This window comes from Monodelphis domestica, chromosome 3 (genome assembly GCF_027887165.1).
Source record: "Monodelphis domestica isolate mMonDom1 chromosome 3, mMonDom1.pri, whole genome shotgun sequence".
Lineage (NCBI taxonomy): Eukaryota > Metazoa > Chordata > Mammalia > Didelphimorphia > Didelphidae > Monodelphis > Monodelphis domestica.
The window spans coordinates 175,070,256-175,083,917 of NC_077229.1; the positions used below are offsets into that span (position 1 = coordinate 175,070,256).

The window sequence follows — 13,662 nt, forward strand, 5'->3', positions numbered from 1 at the left end:
AGTGAATCTGAATTCTTGATGGATTTGCCATTGTTACATAAACACTGGCCAATCCTATCAAACTGGAAATCCTTAGAGTATAAGCCCAGCAATGATCCTATATGACAATGTGCTTCTCATAAAAGGATCAGTCTATAAAGAATAGAGAAACTCAACAACAAAAAAGTTGACTCTGGATGTGAAATTTGGGGGCTTCCAGAACTCATCAAAAAAGAAAATTTGGGAGCTTCCAGAAATCATCAAGAAGAAGTAGTTCATCAGGGGTTCTCTAAATCAATAAAATCACAGATTTGGTAAATAATGACACTAACTTGCATTTTTATAATACTTTATAATTACAAAGCATATAGCATATTCTGTCTCAAGGGATTTGGAGACCTGAAATAGGGTTTCACTACTTCTTTGGCAGTCTGGTGAACCCTATTTGTTAAACTCATAAAATAAAATTCCTAGGATTACCAAAAAAAACCAATTCTATTGAAATTGTTTTGTTTTGTTTTTTCAAAATGTACTTGCAGGTCCCAGGTCAAAAACCCCTGTTCTATCTCATTGAATTTCACAACAACACCATGAGGCAGATAATGAAAACGTCTGTATTCTAAAAATATATTAACTGAGACCAAGAATTTAAATGATTTGCCTAAACTGTCACAATTTGTAATCTATGAATCGACTCAAAAAATAGATCTTCTGACTTCAAATCTGCTGTTTTATTTCAATACATAATACTTAATTTAAATAACAATATTATATTACAGCTTCTTGAATAAGTTTTCAGAGTTTTTATTTCAGCATTTTAAGTGATCCTTTAGCTGGTAGCCTACATATGCCATTGGTATTCTCACAAGGTCAAGAGAATGTTCCCCAGTGGTGTCAAAGTGAAGGGATTCCTGTGAAAGCAACTTAGAAAACAACAAATTACATAGTAGTCCCTTAAATATTTGTTACCTTCTTTTTCTTTCCCAGGACAATAGATAGACCCCCATAGTAAATTTATAGGAGGGTATAGAGGACAGTCACACAAGAGGGGCATTCATCAGAATATTTGACAACAAAACATTTTTACCCTGCAAAAGTCATTAATGGTGCCATAATCATTTTCATAAATGAGAAAATTAGGAAGAATTCTAAGGACAGAAGCAAATATAATGAACAAAAGGAGTGATATTTCCTGAAGAAATGAATACTAGCAGATAAACTGTACCAGACAGCTTCAAATTTACTTCCCATTCACCTAGAATGTCAACAACAGGCAACTGAGGAATGACTAAAGAGATTGTACTATGTGGATATAATAGACTATTTACTTGCTAAATGAAAAAATGGATATGACAAATACATATAGGAAGATTTATATGAACTGATTCAAAGTAAGCATAACAAGAAAAGCAGATGTATATGAACATTATATACACACATATAATAACTACATTTATATATTATATATATTAATATGTATAATACATATTATTACATATATTATATGTTATTGTTGTATATGCATGCATATGTAATATATATTATTAATTAATATTAACTAATTAATTAATAACTGGAAAGAAAGAACATTAACAACAAAATAGCTGAAACTGAATGATATGAAACTCTAATGACCAAGTTCAGCCCTAAAGAAGAGGCACCCACCTCCTTGTCTTCTTTACCAAGATTGGGACTATGGGCATTCAACTACAGATATCTGACTTCTTAAATATTTTATTTTTGCTGAACTGTTTTCTTTTTTCTTTTTAAAAATTCTTTGTCATTAGGGATGGCTCAGTGAAAGGAAATGGGTAGAAGGGAACCCTGAGAAATGCAGATAATATAAAAACAAAATATCAACGAAGTTGGTTTTTTTTAAGTGAAACACAGAAAAATATGATTGTCAGAGATTTTGTGAGGATTAATGAAATATGCCTAGTCAAAGTGCACCCTTCTCTTTCCCCTTATATATGATTTACACAAATATAATGATGTATTATTATTCTGTACTGGTTTTTTCTTCCTTCTAATATTTTGTTCTCCCCAAAGAATGATTTTTAATCAAAGGCTTTATTAACATATTTGGTAATTCAGCATTTGGCTTCCCTAAATTGCTCTGCTATAGTCCTGCTGCCTCAATCATGTCACCATCTTTCCTGTGACCCCAAAGACAAGATTGTATGCTTGAATGGTCAGAGTTTCTGACAATTGCTTTCAAAGTTCTCTATCAGCCCTTATCCTTATAGTTCACATAGTAATCTGATTCCTTTACTCCATTTTCTTTTCTTTTTTTAAATAATATTTTATTTGATCATTTCCAAGCATTATTCATTAAAGACAAAGATCATTTTCTTTTCCTCCCTCCCACCCCCCATAGCCGCCCACTGGGTATCACATGTGTTCTTGATTCGAACCCATTGTCATGATGTTAGTATTTGCATTAGAGTGTTTGTTTAGAGTCTCTCCTCTGTCATGTCCCCTCAACCACTGTAGTCAGACCATTGCTTTTCCTCGGTGTTTCCACTCCCACAGTTTGTCCTCTGCTTATGAATAGTGTTTTTTCTCCTAGATCCCTGCAGATTGTTCAGGGACATTACACCGCTACTAATGGAGAAGTCCATTATGTTCGATTATACCATAGTGTATTAGTCTCTGTGTACAATGTTCTCCTGGTTCTGCTCCTCTCGCTCTGCATCACTTCCTGGAGGTCATTCCAATCTCCATGGAATTCCTCCACTTTATTATTCCTTTTTGCACAATAGTGTTCCATCACCAACATATACCACAATTTGCTTAGCCATTCCCCAATTGAAGGGCATCCCCTCGTTTTCCAATTTTTGGCCACCACAAAGAGCGCAGCTATGAATATTTTTGTACAAGTCTTTTTGTCCATTATCTCTTTGGGGTACAAACCCAGCAGTGCTATGGCTGGATCAAAGGGTAGACATTCTTTTATCATCCTTTGGGCATAGCTCCAAATTGCCCTCCAGAATGGTTGGATCAGTTCACAACTCCACCAGCAATGAATTAATGTCCCTACTTTGCCACATCCCCTCCAGCATTCATTACTTTCCTTTGCTATCATGTTAGCCTATCTGCTAGGTGTGAGGTGATACCTCAGAGTTGTTTTGATTTGCATGTCTTTGATTATAAGAGATTTAGAACACTTCTTCATGTGCTTATTAATAGTTTTGATTTCTTTATCTGAAAACTGCCTATCCATGTCCCTTGCACATTTATCAATTGGAGAATGGCTTGGATTTTTGTACAATAGATTTAGCTCTTTATAAATTTGAGTAATTAAACCTTTGTCAGAGGTTTTTATGAAGATTTTTTCCCAATTTGTTGTTTCCCTTCTGATTTTAGTTACATTGGTTTTGTTTCTACAAAAGCTTTTTAATTTGATGTAGTCGAAATTATTTATTTTACATTTTGTGACTCTTTCTATGTCTTGCTTGGTTTTAAAGTCTTTCCCCTCCCAAAGGTCTGACATGTATACTATTCTGTGTTTGCCTAATTTACTTATAGTTTCCTTCTTTATGTTTTAGTCATTCACCCATTTTGAATTTATCTTGGTGTAGGGTGTGAGGTGTTAATCAATTCCTAATCTCTCCCACACTGTCTTCCAATTTTCCCATCAGTTTTTATCGAATAGTGGATTTTTGTCCCAAAAGCTGGGATCTTTGGGTTTATCATATACTGTCTTGCTGAGGTCTCTTGCCCCAAGTCTATTCCACTAATCCTCCTTTCTGTCTCCTTTACTCCATTTTCTTCAAGCTATCCCCACATTCACGGAACAGCCTTTTCCATGCTTTCCAAATAATAATCCTGATAACCCATAAATTACAGTTTATTATTCACCTTCTATAAAAAAAAACATACTATCCTATACCTTCATTAGCACAATTGGTCAAAATGTCTAGGCAATTGTGGGTATAAATTAAGTACTTGCTAGCTAACTGACTTTTGAGGTAGCATCACTACAGGATTTAAAAATCTAGAATCACAAAGTACTTGAACCTGCCTTTCCCATTCAAATTTTTGTCAATGGCTTGATTAAACTGAAGATAACAGAAAGGTAGGGTATTATAGTTATTGTTAATTTATTTCAGTTTTGACTGGCTCTTAGTGACCCCCATTTGGCATTTTCCAAGCAAAGATACTAGAATGGTTTGTAATTTCCTTCTCCAGCTCACATTACAGATGAGGAAACTGAGGCAAACAGTGACTTTATAATGAATTAAAGAAATGAAATCTATGATGATCCTGACTAGGCTCTCTTTTCTCCTTCTATATTGCCTCACTTGGTGATCCCATCAGCTCTTATTATCTATTTCTATGCAGATGATTCCCAGATCTCTATTTCCAACCTCTTTTCATTTTTGCATCACCAGCTGTCTTTTAGATATCTCAGACTAAATGTCTAATAGATATCTTCAGATCAACACGTCAAAAACAGATCTCATTATATTTCCCCCAAAACTCTTCCTTCTTCTAAATGTTTACTATTACTTTCCAGGATACCACCATCTTCCCCAACCAGACAGGCTCAGAATCTCAGTATCATCCTTAATTCTTCACTAATTCAAAGACAGAAATATGCCTTTCTTTGTATCCCAACTGCTTAGCATAAGCCCTTACATATAAGAGAACTTCAATAAATATTTATTAATTAAATTGAAATACAAAATTTTAGAGTTGGAAGGGATACTGACTGGTGTCATTCTATTCCAACTCATATCTGAAAAGGAATTTCCTTTTCAATAATGTAAGAATTGACAGGCTGGAAAATATATGAAGTGAGCATGCAAAGTCCAGCACTTAGGATAAGAAATTAATTGCTTAAGTACAGATGTGACTATAAAGTAGTTCAGGTGAGAAAGAATTCTGAATTCTATTTAACTGGACTTATTTAGGTATCAATATTTTAATGAGGCAAGTAAAAGAACTGATACTGCATCAATAAAAGCAAAGTATTTATCATGAAAGAAATAATAATGAAAATGCAGTATCAAGAATTATGCTAGAAGGGACATCTGTGGCTACCTGATCCAATCCATAGCTGACCCCGACGCAATTTACTCATAAAGTATCCAGCATCTTCTTGAAAATCTCCAAAGGAAAAAAGAGAAAATTTTATTAAAAAGAAAATCTCCAATAATGGGAGCCTTCCTAGGTGGCCTAATTACACTTTGTATTCTAATTTTTAGAGAATCTTTCCTAATACTAAGATTAAATTTGCCTTTCTGTAACTTGCCCATTGTTAATCTAATCCCTCTTCTACACGTGTCCTTAAAATTCTTTTTAAGTTTAAATGTGTTTCATTAAATACTTATTTGACAAGAAGACACATGTATATATAAATCTATGTCTTACTTATTTCTCTTCATTGGTTCTTTCTCTGGAGGTGGACAAACTAAAGTGATCCTTCAAAAAATACCTACATAATGTTATGAAGAGTGAAATGAATAGAACCAAGAGCAACAGAAATATTGTCCCTTAAATTCTTGAAGACAGATATTGCATCCTTGCTTAGGTCTTTTCTTCTTCCTGATAAAGATTCTCAGCTCTTTCAACCAATCTTCATATGGCAATCAATCTTCAAAAGGCCTTTTACAATGTTGTTTGCCTTCCGGGGCATTCCCTTTAATTTTGTATCCTTCCTAAAATGTGGCATTCAGGATGAACACTATTTCAAATGTGATTCAACCAGAGTAATTAATTACACTAAGCTTTTTTTCTGGTTAGATCACATAAGAAGTATTATTTCCAATTCAGTCAAGAAGTATTATATTAAGAATTAATTACATATATGACAATATGCTAAGTAAGCATCAGGAATATTGGAAAAGACAAAAGTGGTCCCTTCCTGCCAAGAATGAATGGCCAGGGGAGTCTATGACCCTACTCTCCTAAGATTATCTATTGTTTTACAACTCTGATAAATTTATCAAATACAATTAGTTTTAGATGGAGCACCTTGCTGAATCTTTTCAGCAAGTTTGCCAATGTGGCATAATTTCCTCATCTCAAGTAAGCTTTCTTGGTTAATTTTAAGAAATTCATCCTTTTGCTACTGGTCTATGCTCCCTGATCCCATCACCCCAACTGGTAATATGACTGCCATCATGGCAGATACTTTTTCTGAATAAACCTATGTTTCTGGGCTTTTGACTCAAGAGTACATCCCACTACTCATCTAGGCCATCAATCAACATATTGCCTCCTAGGCTGGTTGGGGACAAGGGAAGTCATAGCCAAAACAGCTACTCATCTGAGTTACTACAAGCTATATGTTTTGACCCTTATAAGTACACAAACCAATCTCTATTTCCATTCCTTTCCTCAGCATGATGGACTTAGAAAAATAAAATTATTTCAAATTAATTTTTCAGGGGCATGTATAATTCTTTTTTTGCTGGAACTGCTAAGCATTTGAAAAGGAATAAAGATTTTCTATAGTAAAAATATGCAAAAAAATCAATCCATTTATAATTTCCTATGCTGAATTTGGTTCTATCAGTAAACCATTCTAACCCATTCTATTATCCCTATGTGCCACTTATTTAAGCTCTACTCTAAATTCATATGAAAAATAGTTTACATTCTAATGGGTCAGACAACATGAAAACAATTGTCTGCATACAAGTTATTGTTCAACCATTATAGTCATGTCCAACTCTTCATGATCCCATTTGGGGTCTTCTTGGCAAATATACTGAGTGTAGCAGTCCAGTCCATATGTATATTTAAGAGGCAAGGATTGTGTGTGGGCACATGGCCATTCTGCGCATGGCAATGAACTCTGTTCCCAGCATGGCTGGAGTTAGGGTGTGAAAGCTTTCCCTTTGTCTAACTCACCTGGGATTAAACCCCACCTTTGCCTTGTTGTAATTTGCAATTATCCAATGGCAATACACTATGTAACTCATCAATATGTATTGAGTACATTTGCGTATCAAAGAGATTAAAAAGGGAGCTCGCAGCCATCTCCATCTCTTGGAGATCTCACAGGGTAGCTTAACACTGTCTTTCCACCTTTCTCCTCTCTATCTCTACCTGAAACCTGGCCTTCAGCCAAGTGTCTCTTTCTTTTCCAATGCTAATACCTAGCACTCTCCAATTCTTCCTACTATCCTCTGTTCATTCTCCTAGCTACGCTATATCATCCTCTGACCGGTGAAGTATTAAATTGGGATCTTTGGACGGAATTAGCCTTTCTGAGATGTCCACTGATCGGGGCATGGCTGTAGCTCCATGATAATTAATAAGGCTTATTCTCTGACTCATTTCTGACATCTCAAACTCGGCTCCATCACGCCCTTCGCGGAATCCAAAACTTCTATCCTACCTCTATCTTTCTTACCTTGTGGCTTCTCGCAGGCCGAGAGGTCACACTGAGTAGTTTTTCTTTCCTTCTCCAGCTCATTTTCAGATGAGGCAACAGAGGCAAATACCATTAAGTGACTTACCCAGGGGTCACATAGTTAAAAGTGTCTGTGACCAAATTTGAAATCACGAAGATAAATCTTCCTGACTTCAGACCTGGCATTCTATCCACTGCATCACCTAGCTGCCCTTAGTATGTGCAAGACATATTGTGAGTGTATATACACACGTGTGTTACATGTGATACATATGTATATTATATATATAAATATACATGTATTGCCAGAAAATTGGAAGACACATCAGTACAATAATTTGGATGGACCAGCAATGAGTTTGACCATTTCTAAATGATACTGACCATCTTTTGTGAGGGTACTTGAAACTATGCCATTCCAGGAAAAGCTTGAAGGAGATTATTTAGGGGATTATTTAGGTTGTAGAAGACTGAGAAAGAAGTATTATAGACTTAAAATAATTGAAGGGTTGTCATATGAGAAAAGTATTAAACTTGTTCTGTGTGGCCAAAAGGGTGGAACTAGCTTCAGTGGGTAGAAACTATAGAAAATTAGGTTCCATCTAAACATACAGAAAAGGGGAAAACTATTTCCTAATATTTAAAAAAAACTCTAAAAATAGAAGGTATTATTTTAGGTGCAGGGAATTTGTTGTTGCAGCAGATCTTCAAAGGGAGGCCAGATATCTCCATTGAGATGTTGTAGATGATATTTCATGATTTAGTTGGTATTGGCCTAGATGACCTCTACAGTCTCTCCCAACTCTAAGCTTCCACAATTCCTGGATGCTTTATTTAATAACAAGTATACCTATTCTAGACTATAATAGTCTTCCTCAGTCAAGCACCCCTTACAGTGATGCTGCATTTCTTCACACAGTGTTATACAATGGTGGATTAGCCATGGAATTGATGCAATGATGAACCATAAAAAGGTCTGGAAAAAAGGCTACATTAATATTTATTATTCACATGGAATGTCTTGTATTCAGTAACAATAATCTGCTTGTTCTCAAGCTGTCTCTCTTAACAGAAGATCAGTCTAACACTTCTTGACAAGGATGTTTAAAACACAATATGTCTTCAAATTAATTTCTTCAAATAAATTGCGGATTTAAGTCCTGACATTTGGAGCAATATGCCAGGGACTGAGCAGGATTTCTAGCTGGGGTTCTAGATTTAAGAAATAAATCCAGGTACCCACAATTTATTTCTGGATGTAGCATTATGCACTACTACAGAACAGATGGCTTTACTAAAAGGTAGCACACTGAGTCAAGTTTATTAATGGTAGTGTGGGATGTGACCTAATGTCAGAGCTTAGCACAAATGCAGCCTTCTCATTCTATTCATAAGCCTCACCTACCCATTAGATGCATAGTGTGGGCTTCTGTGGACACCATAATAAGTCACAAAAGAATCTCTGAATGCCAGTGGCAATAATGTTATTTATACTTTCTTGGGAAAGTCTCCATATATTCTATTAACAACATTACTCTAGAAAGAGGACTGCAACTGACTGGACTGGCTTTGGAGTTAAAGACCAGACCTACATTCAAATTCTGCCTTTGTTACTTATTACCTGTTTGACTTGGGGTCAGTCATTTGACCTCCCTGGGTTTCAGTTACTTCATCTTTAAAATGGAGAGGAAGAGGAGAAAGATGACCAAATGGCCTTATATGGTCATGTTCAAGCACTAAATCTCTGATTTATTAGGTGAAATGATGGCTAGAACACTGGTCTTGGGAGTCAGAACTGAATTCAATTATGGCCTCAGATACTTACTAAGTGTGTGACCATGGGCAAGTGACTTAATAACTCCAAGCCTCAGTTTTCTTATCTGTAAAATGGGGATATAATCTAAGGTGATGGGTTGTTTTCCCTTTTTGAAGAGGCTGGTTATATCTAGGCTTAAAGGATCCAGGCCTCAACCCTGTTAAACAACAGAAAGTTGCCTCCTCAGTCCAATTACATAACCCATTGTTTCTCCCTTTTCTAAGACCTTTTATTCTGGATGGAGCTATTTAAATGGCCTTAATTCCAAACAGCTAGATGCTAATGAGATGTCAATTGATAATTGATCAACAATTACAAAGTTGCCAAGGTTGGCTCCAATGGGCTCCTAACAATTTTCATTCAACAATCACTCTTTCAAAATTAAGACAAAAACCTTGCCACACACCAAGACAATTACCCTTGATTTAAGGTTAATAACTAGAAAAAGTATGTAGAGTACAGAGACCTCTGGGTTTGAATTCCCCCTCTACGCTCAAATATTTTATAAGCATGGGCATATCATTTAACCTATTTAGATTTCTTCCTTCACCTTAACCTGTCAGAATCCATATTTTCCTTTAAGTTTTGACTCAAAAAATATTTGAATCCATATCAGGGGCTTTTAACATTACTTAATTTAAGTAATGATTTGGATTCAAATATTTCAATATTATTGACTTCCTTTGTAATTCTATGTATTTAAAATGCATTTAAAAACATAATTCTCAGAATGGCTCCATAAGAGTGAATGCTAAAATGCCAAAGGAGTCCTTAACATGAAAAAAGTAAAGAACTCTTCTTCTATATGAACATTTTTCTGATCCCTCCCCTGCCCTGCCCTCCCCTGAGCTGGTAGATTCCTAAACCCCAAGTCACTTTGTGTCTGCTTTATATATACCTACATATGCCTCTGTTATCTACCCTGAAGCAACATTAAGTTCCTTGAAGGTCTATTTCACTTTAATTGTCTAGCACAGTGTCAAGCACACAGTAGGTATTTAATAAATTCCAACTGAATGATTTGGAAGTAATAATATCTGCAATGTATAACTCATAAGATTGTAATAAACAAGATATGGTATTATTAATATATGGTATTGTCTTCAACAGATATCAAAATGCAGAGCCTTCTGATTACTGCACTGGTGGGTTTATAACAAGACCTCCCAAATATCAGCAGAAAATGAAAATGAAAATGAAAAACCTGAATCCCTTTCTAAAACAGATAACGTTGCAACCATCTCCTCCACTAAATGACACATTTGGGAGACTGATGATTTTTTCCCTCAATGAACCTTCTGCTTCTAAATAAGACAAACACCCAGTTTGAAAAAACAAATTGACCAGTCCTCCTCATTATTCCCCTCAAGAGTTATCTGAAGAGCAGCCACTTAAGACAAGTCTTTTGTTAAAAAAAAAAAAAACAAAAAGAAAAACAAAAAAAAAGACTATTTCTACTGCAGAGCTGTTCACATCAGTCCTTGAAAGTGGATATTGGAATATACATGAAGTATTCACCATGAGGGCAATTATGCACCCCTCCTGAGGGAGATACAGGTCTTTCTGGGGTTTTTTGTTTGTTTTTAGTGGGTTTCTTCCCCCTCAGAGTCATATAACACTTTGACTAAAATGAAAAAAATATTAACATCACAATGGATCCTTAGAATGTCTAGGGTCTGGAGGCAGGAAGGGTTGGGGAGAGGTTGTGGAAAGCTAAGGTCTTTGAAGCTGGAGCCTTTTGTTTCCACAATCTATTTCTTAGAACTTTTTTTCTCTAGTGAGGTTATAAGGGCAGACACTTATGTTGTATATCATTTCCAGAATCTTGGGAGTGATCTGCGACTTAAAAAAAGAAAAAAAAACAGCAACTCTCCCTTAGAAAGATAAGTACTGACTCTATCCAACAGTTCTAAATGTCTAGTGACTTCCACACAGAATTCAGCTCACATATTCATGTAATCCTCCATAATATAAAAGCAAGGGGCTCCTATTCATACCAAATGTTAGAATAAAGGTCCAAGCTAAAAAACAGACAACAATCCTTCATGAGAAGGCAAGGCTATTGGAGGATTCAACAAGCTGTTTCTGATTTCTGCAATTCTGCTGAGATAACGGAAGACAGACAGGAAAAAAAATCTATTTCTGGATTTCATTCCATATTGATGGCATACTTTCTATTAACAAAATTCAAGTCACATCTAGTATGATATCTTATATTCACTGAACAGCTCTGTTAAATATGGTGGTCATCAAGTAATTTATAACACAAAAAAAGGAAGAAGCCAAGAAGACTTATTGAATTTGGATTCAGATAACATAGGTTCAAATCTAAACTAACTTAGTTATTTTCTTCCTGTAAGAAAAACCTTAGGCAAATCACATTATCTCCCTGGACCTCAATCTTCCATCTATAAGGAACTAGACTAAACTAGAGGGCTTCTTTTGTCTCTTCCACATCTAAAGCTAGGATCCAGGGGTGTGCAAGCAAAGGCTTAACAACTGAATCATTGAAAAAAATATATGCATGATACACTTAATCTACATTACTAACATTTTCTCCACAACTTCATTTAGCCTAAACAATCAACAAAATTATAAATCAAACATTGATTTGTAGGGTTTGTCAAATTTCCAAAGAGTAAATGCTCACAATTAAATTTAACAATCAGCTCTTGTTACCAATAGAAGGTGGTTCCAGCATAACCTTGCATCTATGATTCAGTTCTCATTAGGCTCTTTAACTGTATTTCTTTTACATTTTTGCCAAGGATTACACCATGTCTCCAGTCTCCATGTCGGCTCCCTTCTCCATGCCTTGTTTTCTCTGCATGTAATCCTGGCATATCTCAGTTATAATAGGGATTTGACCAAACAATGCCTCTAATCTATTACCAATCACTGGAGCATGTATAGTTTTCTTTTGGAAAATCAGGTTGAATTCAGCTTTGATATTCTTTAAGATGTTAGTCAATGCCACAAACACCACATAAATTTGAGATATGATTTGCCAGAGGTAATTCGCATCTAGATAATTCATTGGTAACTGTGTCCATCCCTTAGTCATATTGGTTAATGTCCTCATAACATTGTCTATCATCCTTGCCACTGTAGCTCCAATAAATTGCAATTATTCCAACCACAGCAGACCACAATATTAGTTGTAACATGTTTTCCATTAGATCTTTTCTATGCTCTTCGAGGAGTTAACAGTAAGAAAATGGTTGTTATCCCCACATGCTTTGCTTCTAGCTAGTGTTAATTTTTTTTTATGTTTGGATTGAATAGATTAATTGGTGGTTGCCAGGGATTTAATTTCTAAATTCCAAAATGAATTACTCAAGTAAATGGAATTAATGGATTAATGATAGTTTATTTTACAATAGAGGGGAGATATTAAGGATGAGAGAAAAGGAAGGGGAGAGAGAGAGAGAGAGAGAGAGAGAGAGAGAGAGAGAGAGAGAGAGAAATAGAGAGCACTCCAGCTTCCTCTGAACCAGTTAGAAATTCTAAGTTACCAGTTAGGAGAAAATAGTATCAAGTTCATGGGCCTTTATTGGAGGTTCACACCTCCAGAAAGGGCAAGGAACTAAGCCAGCCTTTACACTCACCATGGTGACCTTCTAAAAGGAAAGCAGTCTGAGGTCTCCTGTAGGAGCTCCTCCAGGAGTCCAGTTCCACAGTCAAGTGTCTTCACTTCAAGTCTGAGTGTCTGTCTTCCAGTCTCTCCTCCAAGTGACTCTTCTTCACTCCAAGCCCAAATGATTGATCTTGATTCCAGTCCAACTACAACTGACTGAATCTTGACTGATCTGTCGATTCATCCTGTGTGTCTGTTTCCTCTATTTAAAAACTTTTTTTTCTTGTGTCACCTCCCTAAATTTTATGTCTACCAATCACAGCAGACACTCCTCTCCAAGACTGCCCACTCAATGTATGAAATGGGTGTTCACATCTTTTGTAGTTAGTTAACACCTTTTTGTGGTTAGTTAACATTTTTTGGTGGTTAACACTTTTTTGTAGTTAAAATGGGTAGATCTACTTTAAGTACTGAGTTAACACTTTGGGGATTAGAATCTAAAAATAGACAGGGGATTACAATTTGATCTTCCCAATAAAGGAATATTTGTTACATTCATTGTTACAATCAGGAGATAGCTAAATCCAATCTTCACACTAGATAGGATCCAAGATGACTAGATCCTATTGCTAACAGCCCTAATACAGCCTCCCTTTTATAATAGACTCTCTTCCTCAGTTTTTCAACTGACCAGAGTGGTGGGTGGCAACTGACTTGTATTAGCCCCCACCAGGAATCAAGATGTTTTTGATACTGTGTGGAAACTCCTAGGCAGGGTCAGTTTCAAAGGCTGCTAGCCTCAGAAGTTGTAATTGACAATAAATTCACAACTGACAGTTGATGACAGTTGGTGACAGTCACTAAAGCCTTTTTTTTAAATAAATGGTGCTCTTTTAAATCTGGGGTGCCATCTGTGTTATAAGG

General features: G+C 35.8%; 1 protein-coding gene across 3 annotated transcripts in view; it reads right to left on the minus strand.

Moving 5' to 3' along the window:
- The window catches only part of CPQ (carboxypeptidase Q), a 703,529-nt gene that overhangs the window by 421,230 nt on the left and 268,637 nt on the right, over positions 1-13,662 (minus strand). The window lies entirely within an intron of this gene.